This window comes from Lontra canadensis, unplaced genomic scaffold, assembly GCF_010015895.1.
Source record: "Lontra canadensis isolate GAN:19392208 unplaced genomic scaffold, GSC_riverotter_1.0 scaffold133, whole genome shotgun sequence".
Taxonomy (NCBI): domain Eukaryota; kingdom Metazoa; phylum Chordata; class Mammalia; order Carnivora; family Mustelidae; genus Lontra; species Lontra canadensis.
In genome coordinates this window covers 2,386,492-2,405,677 of record NW_022631127.1, presented here as the reverse complement: position 1 = coordinate 2,405,677, position 19,186 = coordinate 2,386,492, and the positions used below count along the sequence as shown (strand labels likewise).

General features: G+C 48.6%; 1 long non-coding RNA gene across 1 annotated transcript in view; it reads right to left on the bottom strand.

The window, feature by feature from the left end:
* Positions 1 to 16,123: 16,123 nt before the first annotated feature.
* LOC116858182 overlaps positions 16,124 to 19,186 on the bottom strand; it is a 32,448-nt gene continuing 29,385 nt past the window's right edge. The window contains exon 4 of the long non-coding RNA XR_004380875.1: positions 16,124 to 16,240. This is a non-coding gene — a long non-coding RNA (uncharacterized LOC116858182). The remainder of the gene's footprint in view (positions 16,241 to 19,186) is intronic.

Here is a 19,186-nt window from a genome sequence, read left to right as displayed (position 1 = left end):
CTGAACAATCCCTTTTAATACTTCTGTGCTTAATGCCCTAAAAGGGAAAAATGAACTGGGGATGAGGGAGGGGTAGGGACTGGGAGCAGGGGGCTGGCTGGTGGGGGAAGGGTGAAAGGGTCTGGCATCTCTGGAGGCCACCAGGGGGAAGTGGGGAAGGCAGAGAAGGCAGCTCCAGGGGCTCAGCCCCCAGCCTCTGCTCTGCAACCCTGAATGACTAGCCTTGCTGTCTGAAGCTCAGTTTTCTCATAAGCGGGGTATGTGCTGGTAAGAGAAACAAAGGGCAGGCTGGTGTGAACTTATGCTCCCTCTGAGTGGGATGGCCCAGGAAAAAAGGTGGGATGTGCTGCAATGTGCAGAGAGGGCAGGAAGTTGGCAGCTGGTGGTCTATGCAGAAGAGACTCATAGGGGAGATAAGGTGTCCACCATGTACCCCTTTGTAGCAAGTGCGCTTTGTTCCAGGCTGCCAGAACTCAACACTTAGCCAAGGAAGCCTGGGCAAGGGTCTTCTCCACCCTCACTTCAGCATCCTCGACTGTAAAATAGGAATAAGAGTAATGCTCTGCTCCTAGGACTGCTACAAGGATTGCATGCAATAATGGTTGGTAAAGCACTTAGCTGCTTCCTTGATAAATACTAGCTGTAATCATAATTGTTATTGCTGTGATTTGAATTCTTACCTGGTGTGTATATTAGCTATGAAAAGTCATCCCTTTATCTGAAAAGGCACAGAAAAAATTCCATTCTCCTGGGGGCTCTGAGGATTCATCTGTGCCTGCCCAGTGCCAAGCCCAAGGCTGGGTGCTTCCTGGCATGGACGTCAGCAGACTTCCCTGCCCCTCATGCCTGGCACTGGAGAAGAATAAGGTGCTGCCCTGGGTGAGTTTGCCCATGTGGCTTCACCTCTCTGTGTCTGTGTTCCCACCTGCAGAATTGACTCATTGTTTCCAAGGCACTGCTCTGCTCCAAGACAATGGCCAGCAGTCCTCCCCACTCTGAGGATGGACAGCATATGACCTTTGGTTGTCAACTCCTTCAAGGTTGGCCTAAGTCACAGAGAGCTCACTAAAAGCCTTGCCCTTCCCAGATCAGCCTGTATCCAGTGGCTGAGTAACCTTTTCTGTCTCAGAGCCTTTGCAGAAAGAGTTAGCTATTTCAGCCCAACAAGGCATCATCTGGCAGGCCACATTCACTTCAGTGTTCCCTGCAGGTAAGCCAAGGCAATACTTTGCTCTCCCTGTGGAACTTCTATTCTATTGAGGTTCCTGCAAGAATCATACAGAACCCACCCAGAGAAAACCTCGGGGCTCAATGCCAACTTTAACCTGATGACTCGCAGATGCAGTCTTGCAGCTCTCATTTCTCCCCAACCTCCAGAGTTATGTCAGCTCTCTGACACCTGCACTCGGGTGTCCAGTAGGCATTGCAAACTCAACATGGCCCAATCTGATCTCCTTCCTGGTGACACACCCTCTCCCTCGTCTAAACCTGCTCTTCCCACAGTCTCCCCATATCAGCGAAGACCTGCTCCCTCCTTTCTGACACCGGGCTAAAAATCTTGGAGTCATCTTTTGCTTTGCTCTTTCTCATACACATTTCATCCAGTTCATCCAAAAGTCCTCTGGCTCCATCTTCAAACCACCAGCCAGTTCTCAGCCCTTCTGCTGCCATCATCCTGGTCCAAGCCACCAGAGTCTCCTACTTGATCTTTGCAGTCATGCACTCTGCACTTATCTCTCTGCCTTGTCCTTATCCCCTTCAGCTACTGTCTACTCAGCAGCCATAGTGCCTGCTGCAAAATGTAATCCAGACCACATCATGCCTTTGCTCAAAACCCTGCAGTGGTTTCCAGTCTCATTCAAAATGGAGCTGTGAGTCCTTCCCTAGCTTACGAGAGAGACCCTATCTGACCTGGCCCTGCTGGCCTCCACAGAACCATCTCATATCTACTCCATTTAACATGCTCTGTTTCTGCCAACTGACGACCTTGAATACACAATGGACTTTTCTGCCTCAGGGCCTTTGCACCCCCTATTCCCTTTGTTCCTTTCAGATTATGCTTAAATGCCACCTCTCATGTCCTCCTTACTCACTATTTGGCTATTCTACTCAATTTTTCTTCATACGCTATCTATTTTGTTCTCTGATACAGCATCAAATATGCTTCATCTGAATTGAGATGTGCTGTCAGTTTGCAAAGTACACACCAGATTTTGAAGACTTAGCACACACACAGAAAGAATGTAAAGTAGCTTTCTGGTGATTTTTGTACTAACTATACGTTAAGATGATAATGTTTTGGATGTATGCATACTATTAAAATTAATGTCACCTGTTCTATGTTCCTTTAAGTATGGCTGCTAGAAAATCCTATTTCAAAAAGGGAACACATTTGTTTTAGAAAATGGAATAGGACATGGCTTGGATTTTCTTTGTCTTGTGTTTCCCTTGCAGGGGGGCCTGGCTCCCTATTTCTAGGGAGCTAACTCCTGCCCTGGGCCTGGAGGTGGAGAAGAGAGAAACAGCCATGGAGCTGTTCACTCCCTGGTGCTAAAAAGGGCCCAATCTTGCAGCCAGGCAGCGACCTTGCAGGCCAATGACTTGTTGAGTGGCCCCAGGACCCTGTCAGCAAGTCCATTCTGAGTCCTGCCCTTATGCTTTATGCCAAACGCACGAGCAGAAGAGAGGAGGCCTCCTGCCCTAAAGGCAGCTTCTCTCCCTGAGAGGGGCAAGGCTTTCAGAAGGGAAACAGCCTATAATTAGATCAGTAAATTGTGTGACCCCAGTGGCAGGTGTGGGAAAAGGTGGTAAACAGGAGGTTTCTGGCAGGCTGGCAAGGTCAGCACATATATCTTTCTAGAACACTGGAAGGCCTTGAACACAGCAGTGGTCAGATAGGCCACCTTCCACCGCTCAGCTTTTTATACACGCAGGTACTTCTGAGGGCTGGGGGACCACAAGGATGAGACACATGAGGCCCTCCCCTTGGCACTGCCGTCAGGGAAAACCACCTGCCCCATTTCAGGCTAAGAATGGCCCCCTTCCTTGCCTGGGTCCAACTCCAGCTCCATCCCTTCCAGCCTTGGTAAGTCCCTCCCGCACTCAAGAACACTGCCTGTTCCCTTGCCTCTGTTAGGGTCTCTTCAAACTCTGGGGTTCCCAAGGGGCTAACAAGAAGGAAGGTGGGGCACCAGGTGTGAGGCAGGGCTCCACAGATAAAACACTCCAAACGGAACTTCCAACCTTTGTTTATCATGAGTTGCTAAAGTATTTTAAAACAACTTTGGATTTTTATTTTTTAATCAGAGTAAAACGATTACAAATTCAGATTGGATGGAAAACTTAGGAGCAGTGGGTTCCCACTCTGGTCCACTTTTCCTCTCCTTTGAAGGAATCCACTTAACTCCTTAAGCTGTGGAAATGTCCTAAGCAGGCTTAATCCATTATATCCCTGGCTGTGCCCGGCACTCCGAGAAGGATTCTGCTTTTTGCCCTGCTTCCCACCTTCCCCATCCACCTGTGCATGCCACTATTGTTGGTCCCTGTCTTGCTTCACTTTCTAACCCTTGCTTCTCTTCCTAACTGCACTTCTGTTTTTCATTTCACCAACTACAGACAGCACCAATATATATGAATTTATATACCTTCTGGTTTCTTTCCCAGCTGCAGAAGCACAAACTGGAGACAGCCGGAAGCTTGTTTCCCTGGGTCTCAGTTCTGCCCTCAAAGCCCCAGATCCGCTGGGATGTGGGCCTGCCCAGTTCTTCCTGCCTGCCCAGAGAGCCCCACTGCAGCACTCACCTGTGTGAAACCACCCTTGCCACCCAAAAGGGCTCCCTGCAGCCGTATGTCCCCACCACCCTGTGGGGGGGGCGGGGCTCAGCCATTCTGCTGACCTTCCCGCTGGGCCCCCCGTCTCCCTGTGGTTTGGGCAATGAGGCAGTGAGATGACAGGCTTGTCCCCGTGGGAGAGGGATGATGAGGCCAGTTCACTGGGCCTTTAGCCAGCAAGTTCAATGCAGCATATTTGTTGGAATTACTCATTCGGGTGGGAATAGGTGCACTCGCATTTCCGTTTTCCTTCCATGCCATGAGGAGGGTGTTATCATCTCAGCATTCAAGTCGGGGGACAGGCACCGGGAGACCCAGCAACTTGCCCACGACACACAGCTTGTGAAAAGTGGAGCAAGGGGCATGCCTGGGCGTGCAATTCCCTAACATATCACTGTTTTTATTGTCTCAATGGGGTCTGTCAAAGCCAGTAATTATCCAGATTACTTGCCTGTTGCCTGTTTTCCTCCATGAGAATGCTGGCCCCAAGAGCAGGATCCTTGTGTGTTTCATCTTCCTCATTTGACCAAGTACCTGACATAGACTGTGTGCTCAATAAATGATAATGAAGGGCGCCTGGGTGGCCCAGTAGGTTAGGCTTCTGCCTTCGGATCAGGTCATGATCGCAGGGTCCTGGGGTCCAGCCCCACATCAGGCTCTCTGCTTGGTGGGAAGGAAGCTTGCTTCTCCCTCTCCCCCTGCTTGTGTTTCCTCTCTTGCTGTGTCTCTCTCTGTGTCAAATAAATAAATAAAATCTTTAAAAACAAAACAAAAAAAACAAAAACCAGTGATGAAGATCTGGAAAGAATAGGATCGGGTGGTCATGGAAGACCTCTCTGAGAAAGTGGCATTAATTTTTTTTGCATTTTTTATTGTAATAAAATATACAGAACATAATATTTACCATTTCAGTCATTTTCAGGTGTATAGCTCAGTGGCATTGAGCACATTCTGCCTGTTGTGCCGACATCCCCACCGTCCATCTCTGGAACTCTTCCCATCTTCCCAAGCTGAAACTCTGTGCCTGCTGAACATTGACTTCCTTCCCGTTGCCCTCGCCGGAGTCCCTGGCAGCCAACCCTCTATGTTTCATCCCTGTGAATTGTGGAAATACTGCAGGGACCTTGCAGAAGTGGAATCCGACAGTATTGACTGGCTTCTTTTACTGTGCGTTATGTCTTCAAGGTTCATCCATGTTGTAGCCTACGTCAGAATTTCCTCCCTTTTAAAAACCACAGAGTACCCTGTTGTATGCATAGACCACATTTTGTTTATCCATTCATCCGTCAATGGACACTTGGGCTGCTGTCATCTCTTGGCTGTTGCCGACGATGCTGCTCTGAACGTGGGTGTGCCAGTGCCTCTCCAAGTCCTTGCTTGCAATTCTTTTGTGTGTCTACCTGGAAGTGGAAGTGGTGGTGGGCCACAGGGTAACTGTATTTTTAATTTTTTGAGGAGCCACAATCCCATGGCTGGCAGCGGCTGCACCATTTTACATTCCCATCAATAAGGCAGGTCTCCAGTTCCAGGAGGGTTCCACCTCCTTCCAACATGTGCTGCTGTTTGTTGTTTGATGGTAGCCATCCTAGGGAAGTGGGAGATTGGACATCTGAGCAGAGACCAGGATGAGGGGTGTGGGGAGCTCCACAGCAGGGCAGGTGAGCAGGAAGATGCTGTGCACACAGTTGGAGCCCTGATGGGCCCGGTGGGGGGAGCAGGACCTGAGCTTGCCAAATACCCCAACACTGAGAGCTCTTAAACAGCCATTTTGTTTTGCCCACTGTTCTGTGGGTCAGAAATCTGGGGAGGCTGGATGGTTCGTCTGGGCTGCCTGTGGTATGGGGAGGTACCAGCCTCTTCATCTCATGTCTGGTGCTCCTGTGGCCTCTTCCTCTCCTCCAGGGGGTGTCTCACCCTCCAGGGCATCCCTGAGTGACCTGAGCTTCTTGAATACAGTGGGCTCCCCTCCAGGGGTTGGAAGGAGGGTTGCACTTCTCACCAAGCAGAAATAGAAGCCATCAGGCCAGGTGAGAGCCAAATCCTGACCTGGCACAGCTTCACTTCCCCCTACATTCTATCAGCTGAAGCTGTCAAGGGGCCACCTGGATCCAAGGGGGTGCAGGAACAGGTCACTCTTCATGGGGGTGGGGCAGCGAGCCACACTGCAGAAGAGCACGGTCAGTGAAGGGACGCTGGGTGACAATGAGGGTTACCTGGAGGTTTTTAGTCCAGAGAGAGCTGAGGGTGCAGGGTTAGGCTGGTGGCCTTGGGAAGAGGGGAGATGAACAGGTTAGGGAGATGTGGATGGTAGCACCCACAGAATTTGGTGATTGAGTACATGGGGTGAGGAGGAGGAAGAGGTTAAGAAAGACTCCCAAGGTTGTGGCTCCAGCCACTGTACTAACTATGCCTTTATCTTCTGATGCTTCGACATCTCGGGGCCATGCTGACCCTGGAGAGACTGCCTCTTCCAGGCTTAGCCAAGTCCTAGATAGTAAAAGACCATTTTTGAATGTACCTTTTCCAGTATAAAAAATCAATCCAGAGTCCACATACCCCCACTTCCGATATCAGGCTCTCACACTTGGGGGTTCCTAGCCATCTGCCCTAATCATCCAGGGCTAGGTATTGACAATGTGGAATAGCCCTCCACCCCCTGAAATTATGCAAGCCATTACCCTGCTTCTCCTGTTTCTTCCGAAGACACCACAGTAGAGTTCTCGCCCATCTTCCCTTAGCCGCAGCCTCCTGACTGTCCCTGGGGCTGTCCCTCTGGCCCGGTGTGGAGGATCCTGCCCCACCTTTTGGGATCAGGGAGCATAACAAGTTATCTCTTCAAGGCAATCATCTTCTGATCTGTTGGCCTCACCATACGTAAATAATAATAAAATCTACACGTTATAGTAGTCACTGAGTGCGAGTTGTCCCAGGTGTTTGTGTCAGGGGAAGGTAGCCTTCTCTTTTCACCAACTGGCTGCCTTCTTTGGCACTCCAGGCTGGAAGAGAAGGAGTAGAGAATGCCCATGCTGTGGTGTTGAGTCCACCCATACCCTCCCTGCTGCACTGACCATTTCTCCAGTGGGAGTGTTCCCATGGCAACCAAGTGACAATGGCCAATCCCCTTCTCCAACAGGTGGGCTCAACTGAGAATGGAGGGATGGAGAGTGGATGAATGGGTTGTTTCTCTTAATTAGGCAGTATATAGCTGTAGTTCCCTCTTCATTAAAAAACCTTCCAGGAGAAATTGGAGATATTCCTCATTTTCCCATTTCTAACACAACCACTGTTTTCTTTTCTCCTGGATGCAGGACCCCCTCTGCCACAGAGCTCTGAGATTCTTCAAACACTCCAACCCAAGCCTGTTTACCCTGTCTCCCCACTCCTTAAAATTTTTCTGAATTTTACCTTTATTTTTCCAATGGGCATTTCCATTTTGTCTATTTACTTATTTGTTTCCTTTGTTCTTATTTATTTGTTCAGCAGACATTTCTATTCTGTCCACTATAGCCACCACATACAGGGTTGTAAGTGCTGGCTGTGAGCAGAGTGGGGTGGTGAACTTCCACTTAGCATCGCCATCATGACATTTCCTGTGATGCTCCTTGGTCTCCCAGTTGGTGGATTCTGATGGCCGAGTGCTGTCACAGAGGGGAACAGGGTGGGGGCTTTTTACCTACAGCTGTTGAGTACAAGAGCATGATCATGGCCAAGGACATCCCGAAACAGGGCCAGGTCCCAACATGCCATGAGTGAATGTGCTGTGGCTGGGCTGCCAGATCCGAGGGAGGGTGTCTGAGGGCGCAGCCAAGTCCAAGAGCCAAGTCACTGCGGGTGGCAGAGCAGGGTGAGCCACGGCCAGCCTGGGCAGGAGCCGACGGCCAGCTGCTCTGAGTTTATATTTAGCTGCTGCTGCCCAGGACAGTAGGGGCACTGGGAAGTCCCAGGCAGAGGCACCATACGCTGCCTAAGCGGTCCTGGCATTGGGCAAATTGATGGGTTCCCACTTGGGGGGTGCAATTATAAAGTACCTCAATAAAGAAAAAAGAAAGGAAGGGGAAACTGTCATAGAATAAAAGAGACTTAGAAGAAGCACAAGACCAAACGCAATGCGTCGTCCTTGTTTGCATCCTGATTCCTACAAACCAACCCTAAGAAGTTATCGCAAGACATTTGGGAAAATTTGAACATGGCCTGTGAATTAAAAGATATTAAAGAATTATTAATTTTGCTGGGTATTATGATATTATGATTAGATTTTAGAGTCCTTATCTGCTACAGACACAAATTGAATTATGTATGGATAAAATAAAATGATGTCCGGGATTTGCTTTAAATACTAAAAGAAAAGAAGTGTGTGTGTGTGTGTGTGTGTGTGTGTGTGTGTGTGTGTGTTGCGGGGGGAGATGAAACAATATTGGCTGTGAGCTGATAACGGTTGAAGCCGAGGATGACATATGGGCTCATTATCGTATTCTCTCTACTTTTGTGCAGGTTTGACATTTTCCATAATGAAATGCTAGAAAGTACTTCAACCAATGTACTCTTGCTCATGGCTTTTGCACTCCTTTTGCACTGTTTCCTGAGGATGAGTCCCCAGGGGTGGGATTGCCAGATCCAGGGCTGGAGACTTTCTCTGGCTCTGGAAATGGGCCATCAAGTTGCTCTTCCATGGGACAGTGCAGGTTTGCACAGCTGTGAGCATGGGGAAGGTGGGGTGGGCAAGCCTGCTGGGCAGTCATTTCAACTTTCCACTGTCACTAATTCGACAGGTATACAGTTATCATTATTTCATTTCCAGTCCCTTGGGTAAGGGGTGGGTGAAGCATTGGCTCCTGGTGACAAGTAGCTGCTTTTACTCCTGAACCCCGTCCCTGGCCCCATGCACCCTTACCTGCAGCATCTTTTGTTTTGTGACCTACAGATGATGTTGACCTTCTACCCTTTTGATGCAAATGTCTCCTAATCTTTTTTACTTTCTGATGTCCCCAGAATTTTCCTGTTGATATTATTAATTCTATTACTTCCTTCTTTAATTTCTTTGACTGCAAGAGAGCTGTTAACTCCTGCGAATACCCGCCAAAGCTTCAAGTGTGTTTGCACTTGCTTTTCTACGATCAGATTATTTATAGTCACATCTTCCATTCGTCTCAGGTTTAATTGAGTCTTTGGTGTATGGATCCTTTCCCCCAAGTTTGATGTCCACGTGTCTCAGCATCATTTTGTCAATTATTTTTCCTTTCACCATCATTTAGTCTTGATTATTTCGTGAATGATGAACGACTCCTGTAACTGATGGGCGTCTATTTCAGGGCTCTGAATTCTTTCCTCTAGCTTCATCTCAATTTGGGGGCCAGCACCACACCCTGTTTCGGTCACTGCTAATTAGTACATCCTGACTCCTGGCAATCCTGGGAGTCCCTACCCAGCCTGTCAGATTTGGAACCGCTCCTGCACCTCCCCACCGACCTCAGTGCCCTGCCCTGCAATCAGGGACTCTGGTCGAATCCCTCTTCTGCCACCAGCAGTGTGCTTGGACCAGTCCCATAGGCTCTCTGAGCCCCACCTGGAAAGAGAGGCAATGTGTGACTTGTCACCCACACTAAATGCTTGGTACTTCATAGATACTCAGCACATGCTTGCACTTTGGAGTTTGAAGGCAAACCCTGGGGGTAACTAAGCCTGCAACTTGGATGGGCCTAGAAGGAGTCAAGGGCATTTCCTCTGTCCCTCTTGGCAATGCTGGGAACACCCTAGTGAGGGGGGTCCCTGCCAGCCCACAGAGCTGGGGTATGGATACCAGCTCAGGTGCAGGGCACTGAGGCATTGTCCCATATTGTCCCTCCCACCTGGGCACTGTCCCTCCCACCTGAGGGAGCCATAGCTGCTGATGGCCCTGTTTCTATGGTTACCACCTCAGAATGGGTCAGAAGCTGAGGAGCACCCAGGGATAGTGACACAGAGGGGACAGGAAGTGTGACTGGCCACAGGGCGGAGAGGGCTGGACTGTATGTCCCTCTTACAGCAGAGGTGGGCTGCAAGCCCCAGGTGGGGGATGTCACTAAGCTGAGCCAAGCAGGGCCATGGAGTGTGTTGGTCCTGCTCTCTGAGGAGCAGACAGAGATGAAATAAGACATGCAAGAGGCTTGTGGGGAAGTGTCTGTGGAGGATGAGGGGAAGGAGGAAGGAGCATGAATTGGCAGGGAAGAGCCTCAGGCTGGGGTTGCGGGTGTCTGGGGCTGGCACCCATGGAAGGAGAGAGGGAAGGAAGGAGGATGGGGGAGGGAGAGCCACAAACTGCAGGGCAGCTTAGAGAGAGCCTGGTCACCCTGGATGGACACCCCCAGAGCTCAGACTTCCCATGTGGGAAGCCAGGCTGGGCAGGAGCAGCGCCTCCAGGACTTGTTGGGCTGGGTCCTTGCCCTCTGCAGAAGCTGTGCTTGATCCTTGAAGCCCAGGAGCTAGCAACTGTCAGTCAAACACTTTCCTGCCACCAAGCTCTCTCCAGAAGAGAGCAGAAGCTGTCCCTTTGCAACCATCCTCCACTAACTGTGTGGACTTCGGGAGTCACCACCCCACCCCTTGAGTGCTGACATGGCAGGGTGTGAGGGGAGGTGGCACCAGCGAGTTGTCCCATCCTAGCAGGGAAGCAGCATCATGCCAAGCCCAGGGAAGGCTGTCAGGCTCCCATCTCTCCGTGCCAAAGCCCCAGGGTCCAGGACTATTCAGAGAGATACTGGGGACCACACTGAGGGCTCCCAGGACCCCAGCGTGATGGAGGGCCCTGGGGTAGTGCTGGAGAGGCTGGGGCATGAGGCCCTCTAGGGGTGTGCCAGTGGGGAGACAGGAACAGTGCAAGCAAGGGGGCAGAAGAAGTGCCACAGGACTCCTTGGAGGGACTTCTAGGGGTGGCACAGGTAAAGGAAGGGAGGGTCCTTGGAGGCCAGGGCTCAGAGCTGGGCTGCAGATGGCAGAGAGAATTTGGAGAGGAGGAAGCAGAGGAATGTGAGGCAGGACACTGGAGAAAGGGACCACGTGAGCAAGTGCATGTCCAGCACTCAGTGGGAGGACAGAGCCAGAGAGGGGAGCACAGGGCACTCAGGAGGTGGGAAGTTACTCAGGAATTCAGGGAGAGCCTTAAGGACACTGTGCCTGCTGCCGGCTGGCATTTGAAATGACAGAATTCCTTTCTCTGCAATCTGCCTCCGTGGCCTCTGACTCATCTGGGACTGTTCCCGGTCCACTTTGACCCAGCCATTTGGGTCTCTCCCTTCCCCAGGGCTCGGAGCCTTTGCACATGCTGCCCGCCCCCCCCCCCCCCCCCCCCTGCCTGGAGCATTCTTCCCATGGGAGCCCCTGCTCATCCTTCACGTGTCAGCCTAGATGCTCCTTCCCTGAAGAGGCCTCTCTGCTCCCCGCTTCTCAGACACCCCATACACAGGCACTCCTTATCACATCACCTGCTTGGCTGTCTTCATAACACCACAACCTCTAATTACCCTGATCATGTTTCTGGTTTGCTTGTTTATCATCTGCCTCTCCCCACGGGTTTGTCAGCTCCTCGCGGGCGGGGATTTTATCTGTCTGGTTCAAGACTGCAGCCCCAGAGCAAATCCACGGTGCCTTTAAACCCCCACACCGTGGGGCTGGGCTACTGGTCCACTTGGTCTCCCATGAGGAAGCAGAGAGTCACCACCCTGTGACATGGGGGTGAGGTGCTGTGATTTCCATGGTGTGGTGGAAACCTCCAGGTAGACCCTTCCTAGCCAAGCAGCCCTGAGCGGGTCAGTTGCCCCTTCTGGGTTTCTCCCCAGTCATTTACGAAACACAGGACAGCAAGCGGGTCCCGTGAGGGTGGGCTGGACAACTGTGGTAGGAATACCTTGCACAGGGCTGGGCCACGGATGTCCCCAGCACCTCCCCCTCCTTCAAGAGTGGCTCTTCCCAGCCAGTGGCCAGCTGCCCCTCTGACAGAGCTGGAGGTTCCTGTGCCGGTGTAGGAGGAGGCCCGAGGGCAGCCGCTCCTCTGCGGGGTGGGCTGATGTGTGAGGGATTTATGGGACAATGCTCGAAATGAAAAGCAATTCAATCCAATCCCAGGGTGGCAAGAGGCTTCCTGGAGCCTCGCTAAGTGGGTCTGGAGCAGTGATCAGCGTTGCAAATCTATTAGCCTGCTCTCGGCATCTGGGGCCGCTGCGTGCATGAGTCACTGGGGTAGGGAGCCAGGAAGCTGGTGCTGCCAGCCGGCTGCTCATCAATTAAACTCCTCTCCGTTTAATTAAGACATAAAACATCACCCTGCATGTCTGCAAGATGGGCTGGACACCCGGGGCCCCAGCAGCCGCTGCAGCCGCCCCCTGCCTCCCTGTGTCAGACACCCGCCAGGCCACAAGGCAACCAGGAAGTCACACTATGTGTTTTCTTGCCCAGGACATAGCATCTCTGTTGGAGGCTCCTGCCTGCACTCTGCTGGTGATATGCCGCTCACCACCTACTTCCCTCTGCTGACTCAGGTGGGCCAGGCAGGGTGGCCCAGGAGCATGGCCTTCAGAGCCAGCTGCCTGGGGCCGGGCCACTTGGCTGTGTACTCAGTTCTTACTCTCTCTGTGCCTCAGTTTCTTCCCCTCTGTGTGGAAAGACAGGAATTGTATCTGCAGGTAGGGTTATTTCAGGGATTACGTGAGTTAATGCTCACAGAACGTTTGGGGCTGAGCCTAGAAAGCAGACATCCTCTCTGCACTCACAACTGGAAGGCCCTCCTGCCTCCTACCATGCCTGCCACCCCCTGCGTTGACAGGGCATTGCAGCCAGCCTTCAGTCTTTAGAGCACGCATGACATGCTGGGTCCAGCTTACCCTCTGGACTGGGAGGTCTGAGGACAGATCTAGCCTGATTCACCTACATGTGTTCTGTGCCCAGCACAAGTCCCTCAAGCAGGTGCAGGGACTGTAGGTTTCTTGGATGAATGAATAAATGAAGAATGATGAATGAATGATGTGAATTCTTCCCTCTTGGACTTCTTTGGGCCCCAGAGAATAAGATAAAAAGGAATGCTGTGCAAGACATTCACCAGGCCTGGGATCAGGCAGATCCAGTTAGAATTCCACTTTGCAACTCTGAGCCTCAGTGCTCTCATCTGCAAAATGGGCACCACCCAGGCACCCTTGGCCCCCAGCTCAATATCCATTTTCCTCTTCTTTCTCCTCATTTTGGGGGAGGAAAGGCTATTAACTCAGCATAGCTAAAACACACACACACACACACACACACACACACACACACACAAAACAAAAAAACTCTCTTTTCCAAACTCCCTTGCAGTTGGGGGTAGTCACAGGACCCCGACCAACCAATGAAATGCCAGCTGAGTCTTCTGGGGGTTCTGGGAAGTCAAGCCTGGCACTGTGCCCACTTTCCCGCTCCCTGCCTCCAACTGGAATGTGATGTTCGAGGGGGCGGGTTTGGGAGCCAAAGCCAGAATGCTAAGTAAGGATGGCATGGAGGAGAGATGGAGAGAACGAGCCTCCCATCTGCCCCAGAGAGCAACAAGCCTGAGCCCACACTGCTGCCTCTGGACGCCTCACCGTATGGCAACAAACCCGTGCTGGCTTAAGCTTCTGAAGCTGGAGGTCTTCTGTTTCTTAGAGTCAAGTGCATTCCAAACGGATGAGGTGATGCCACCCCACACGAAGCAGAGTCCCCACGCCAGTGCCTTGCACTGATCAGGTGCTCAGTAAACACGTGTGTCTGCTCACACCAGCCCAGCTCCCCAATCTACTGACCAGCCTGCCAAGGCTCCTCTCTTTCAGAACTGGCCATGGAATGTGCCCCCCACCACAGCTGGCCCTTTGGGACCGGGCCAGAGCCTGGCAGTGGGAGGTGGCATGGGAGAGGCTCTAGGACAGGGAGACCATAGCACTCTGTGGTCTCAGCAGGAGTCACCTGCAGCTCAACTGGAAAAAGCATGCTGACTCTCGAGCTGACTGAGGCAGGTGGCATGGCTTTGTCACAAGAAAATGAGAGGAACAAGCAGTCCAGGTAGGGGGACCCTAGGTGGGGAGGCCCGAGGCAGGGACCCCCCCCCTTACCTGGCACCCGGGGATGTGGTGGGAATGTGGGAAAATCAGATTGGGGTGGGACCATCCTTGGTCAGGCTCCGGTCTATAAACCAGCATCCCCCATACCTCTGTCATGGTATGTCTGGTCATGGCATCAGACCACCTGCGTGTTTATTGACTCCATAAGTTCTCTTTTTTGATTTTGTTCACTTTAAACACCCTAAATGAAAGTGTCTGTGGATCTTCACAGAAAACTCGAAAGCCGGTACCACCGTCGCTGAAGGTAAGTGTGAACCAAACACAGTAAATGCCTACAACAGCAATCAAGTCCAGCCAGCTCTTCCACCCTGCCAAGGCCCTGGGCCGGATGCCTACTCTCTCTCTGTGTCAAAAAGCAGATTAAAGCGTGTTAGAGAGATGTAAAAGGCAGTTTAGAAGCAAACTGAGACTTTCTGAGGAAGGTAGTAAGTGGGATTGGGTGAGAATTAAGAGGATCTTTACATCTCCATGACGTGATGCCTGATTTAATGCCGGATTGATGCAGGGCTGACGGCAGAGCCTCCGAGGACTGTGAGGCCACTGCAGGGTTGTGAGCAAGAAGAAAATACAACCAGTGAGTGTGTTACTAGGGGAAGCATGGTCTGACTCATGGAGAGCAAATGGAGATGTGAGAGCCTTCAGAAGAGGAAGATGTGAGAGCCTTCAGCTGACCCATGGGAGAGCAGCAGTTGGGGGGCAGGGAGGGACATCTCAAAGGCATTTTCTCCATCCCCTCTTCCCCTCTTGAGGGCCTGACTCTGCCTCGCCAGTCAGTATAGCTGAGGCTGCAAGAGTCTGTTCCGGCTTTGATTCTCCTTCTTCCTTGGTGGGACTTATCCTTAAATGGGAAGGACGGGCCCATACCTGGGTCACAGAAATGCAGAATGAGACGGGGAGAGAGCACCAGCCAGATCCCAGAATTTCCAATCCTTGAATCATGTCTTTGGAACAGTGTCTCCCAGTACCAATGTTCTTCCAGTCTTTCCATGTGAGGGAAGCAAGCACACAGAGTCGCCACCAGGATGGAGATGGACAAAAGATGTTTCTGTCTTTCAAAGGGTAGATTGGAGGGGCTAGAGCCCCAATGAGCTGGAGGATATCAGCACCCCTCCCCCAATTCTAGCATAGTTCAACCCACACACAGTTTAAGAACACTTAGAAGCCAAAGAGCAATCATCAGGAGTTCACAGGTTCACTAAGGATCATGTCGATGCGAAACCAGTGTCATTTGCCACAAGTACCCATCAACTAAATACAGGAGAACAATGCCGCTCACTAGGTATTGCTCTAGCTGCTCTCAATCTCCACCTACTGAACTTTTATGTGGCTTGAAAGGAGTTTTCCTTAAATGGTGAGAGGAAACATTTCAAGGCAATAGCTAATACAAGATTCTCATGGGCAATCAAGAGTAAAACAGAGCTCTCAGTTATGACCATTTATGTCTTAATTTATTTTTCTTGAGGTATAATTGACATATAATATTATATTAGTTGCAGGTGTACAACATGATTCGATATTTATATACATTTTCAAAATGATCACCATCCATCACCTTAAATAGTTACAAAAATTTTTTTTTTCTTGTGATGAGAACTTTTCAGGTTTACTCTCTGAGCAACTTGCAAGTACACAACACAGTATTATTAACTATTTCCACCTTGCTGAACATTACATCCCCATGAATTATTTATTTTATAACTGGAGGTTAGTACCTTTTGACATCCTTCACCCACTTCTTTCACCCCACCTCCAGTCTCTATATAACCATTTTTAGAAAACGGTTATTTTGGGGTAAATTCTGGCTAATGCAGTAACATAAGAAACTGCAATGGGAGATATAACTCTTGTAAACAAGCGAGCAAAGTTGTCATTAATTAATGTGTGTACAATTACATCTCCCTGAATAAATAAAAAGTTCATTACAGTTTAAGGGACTTCTGTAAGGTAGCTGAACGAAGGTTAAATATACACCTGTAAATAACCCCCCTATAAATATAAAAAGCCAGTTAAAAAACCGTGTCACCCAGAGCCTCCTTCATAGAAGAACTGTTGCTCCTTCTGCTGGAAGTGCAGTCAGCAGATAGCCTACAGATGAGAGCCCCTCAGGGATGGCATCAGAGGCAAAGAGCCATCCAATCAAGAACACATCCCATCCAAGGCTGCACACATCCAATGACTGAGGGAGGCAAGGACCAAAGTCACCAAGACAGTTCTGATGGGCTCCCCATGGGGCCAACATCACAGCTTGCCCTCTCTCTGCCTCTTCTTTCTTCATTCCTCTCTCTTCCATGTTAGTGGTCCCAGAAGCCAGCTTCCTGGAAAATCCAACATGTAACAATGATGCTATGGAGAAATGTCCCATTCCCAATAGCAACAGAAAGCATAAAATAGCAAAGAATTTCATAGAGACTTACATAGAAAGGATTAAAAGCAGGGCAGAGAGTCCTGGTTCAGGACAATGGACGACCAAAGGCTAGAGTTGCCTTTTCTTGTGCTATATCCATACTGATAATGAAAATATCCAACAATTTAGAAGAAAAAGGACCATCCCTCTTGCAAATAAGCAGGAGACTCCACGATGGCCCTGAAACTGTGAGGTATATTCCAAATGGAGAGAACTCCCACCCCGGGAGGGTAAAGGGTTTTGTCCAGAACAGAGAAATGCAAGTAGGGGTCAGAAGCTCTTTGGGAGATTCTGATGCCATCCTTAACCCCTACTTGAAGAGGAGCTAAGAGACTAATCTTTAGGAATTTCTAAAAGCTGTCATTAAAAAACACCCATCAAACACTATCAGTAATACCACTAGAGAGATAAGGACTACTACTTTATCTATAAAACAAAGGCAGAGGATATGGAAAAAAAATAGAGGTTGTGGAAATGGAGTATATAATATTTCATGTGAAAGACTAGTAGATGGGTCATACTGCAGAACAATGCAGCACAATGGAATGAAATAGATGGAAAGTTTGAAAGAGCAGTTAGGAGACATTGAATCTAGAAGTTTTAATATCTAGCTAGTAGGGACTCCTGAATGGAAGGAAAGAAAGACTAGACAGGAAGCAATATTAAAAAAAAATAAGATGGAGAACGTGTTGAACCAAAGAGATAAATTTATCTTTGAACTGAAAACACACCAGTGTAGAAAAGAGCAGATCACTGCAAAACAAAGAACTAGACACATAATCGTAAAATTTCATTGCACCAAGGATTAACAACTCAACCCTGACAGTTATCAGTAAAATACATGGACTATCTACAGAGAATGAGATTCAAATGAAATCAGCAAAAGTGAAGGGAAGAAGTTAAAGAATGGTGTCCTTCAAGTGCTAAGACACAGTAACTCTGCACCTAGCTTTCTACACCTAGTCACACCATCAGCAAAGGCTGACAATGAGGTGAATGTGTTTTTGTATATATAAAAGTATTCTAAGACATTTGCCACACTCACAGATCTCACTGAAAAAATTAATAAAGCAGGTACTGGAGTAATGACAAAAAATCCAGAAGGAAGCTGTGAAAGACAAGAAGCAGAGGTGAGCAGAGACATATGTTAAAGGTATTTGGTTTACAGAAATATTGATTGAAAATAGTTTGGGATATATGAAAAGAGCAGAGAGAGGTAGAATGATGCCAAGAAAATAGTCTGTTGAGGAAGAATAATGATATTGAGTCACTCAGTTAAGGGTAGCAAATGTGAATGGATTAAACATGTCTATTAAAAGATAAAGACTGACAGATAAACATTAACACACAAGAAGGGAGGTATAGGACAAAAAATGTAAGGCAAAAACCATTTTAAAGACACAAAAATAATGGATCAGTCATGTTCTGGAAGGAAACACTTGAAGGGTTAACAGAAGAGAGATTAGTGCAATAAAAGTTTATTTACAGAGGTATTGGTGGGCTAAAGGAACCAGCAAGAGATGGTGAGACACCCAAGGACTAGCCTAGGTCTCCAGAGGATGGGGAGAGGGTGATGTTCTCAGGACCCAGGGAAGTTGTGGCTGTTAAGACGGTGCATTGGCTGCAGTCTTTGATAAGAATTGCAGTTTTGGCCATCCCACAGCCCTTCAGGGAGAGAGTGGGTGGTGGGTGAACCTGGAACTTGAACTCATTCCCCTCCCATTCACTGGTCTCTTGGAAGCCAGAGGGGGCAGGATCAGAAGCTGCAGTCCATCCAAGGCCAGCCTCTGGGGTACAAAGCAGGACAGAAAAGGGGGCTTTGGAGTGCAAGTAGAAAATCGTCACTGAGATATACATTTCATACATGAAAGGAACAGCCACTGAAGACATATCATGAGCACAGCTCTTAGCATATGCAATAACAAACTTGAAAATCTATAAAGCAAAACTAATAGAACTATGAGGAGAAGTGGGAAAATCCACATGGCTCTCTCATAAAGGTTCACACTGAGATAGTGAGAACGTTGGAAATCTTCATGATATGATCAAATAGTATCAATGAAAATAATAAAGCAAGCTATTACTAATTAGATGGAAGTTTCTAATGATAACACTGGAGCTGGTGAGAAGGAGTAAATGAAAGGATTCTGAAAGACTAGTATATTTTGGGAGAAAGAGTACAGATGTCAGTTAACACCAGAATTTCAATAATACATATTTATTGTGTTAATTTAAAGATAATGACTAGAAGAACAGAAATAAAAGGTATGACTTTCAAGGTAGTAGAAAGGAAGCATGGAACAAAAGGCATTAAGTGAGGAATGTGAGGATGGGACAAATGTGAGGATGGGTAAAAGTAATAAACAGAAAAATTAAACTAGGACAAATAAATGCAAATGGATTATATTAATCTATTAAAAGATAGGGCCTCGCAAACAGGATTAAAACACAAAATCAAGCTATGCTTTATTTACAAAAGATGTACCCAAAATGGAATAAAGAAAAATGGGAAAAAGACAACTATACAAAACATACAATAGACAAATGTAGACAAAAAGAAAAGTGTAACCAAGTTATGTGGGAAGATATAATTGAAGGTGAAAGTGTTAACAAGAACAAAGAAGTGTACTTAATTTTGATAAAAGACACATTCCACCAAGAAAAAACATCACCTCTATTGGCCTAAATAAAAAAGAAGCTTCAAAATATTTAAATAAATCCGTAAATATGGGGGATTTGACAACACACCCTTCTCAGGAAGTGACAGATCAAGTAAAAAACAAGAGAGAAAGGATGAAAGCTTCCATTTTTCAAGACTGAAGGTATTAGCATACACACAAGCCCTGCAGACCAGTGG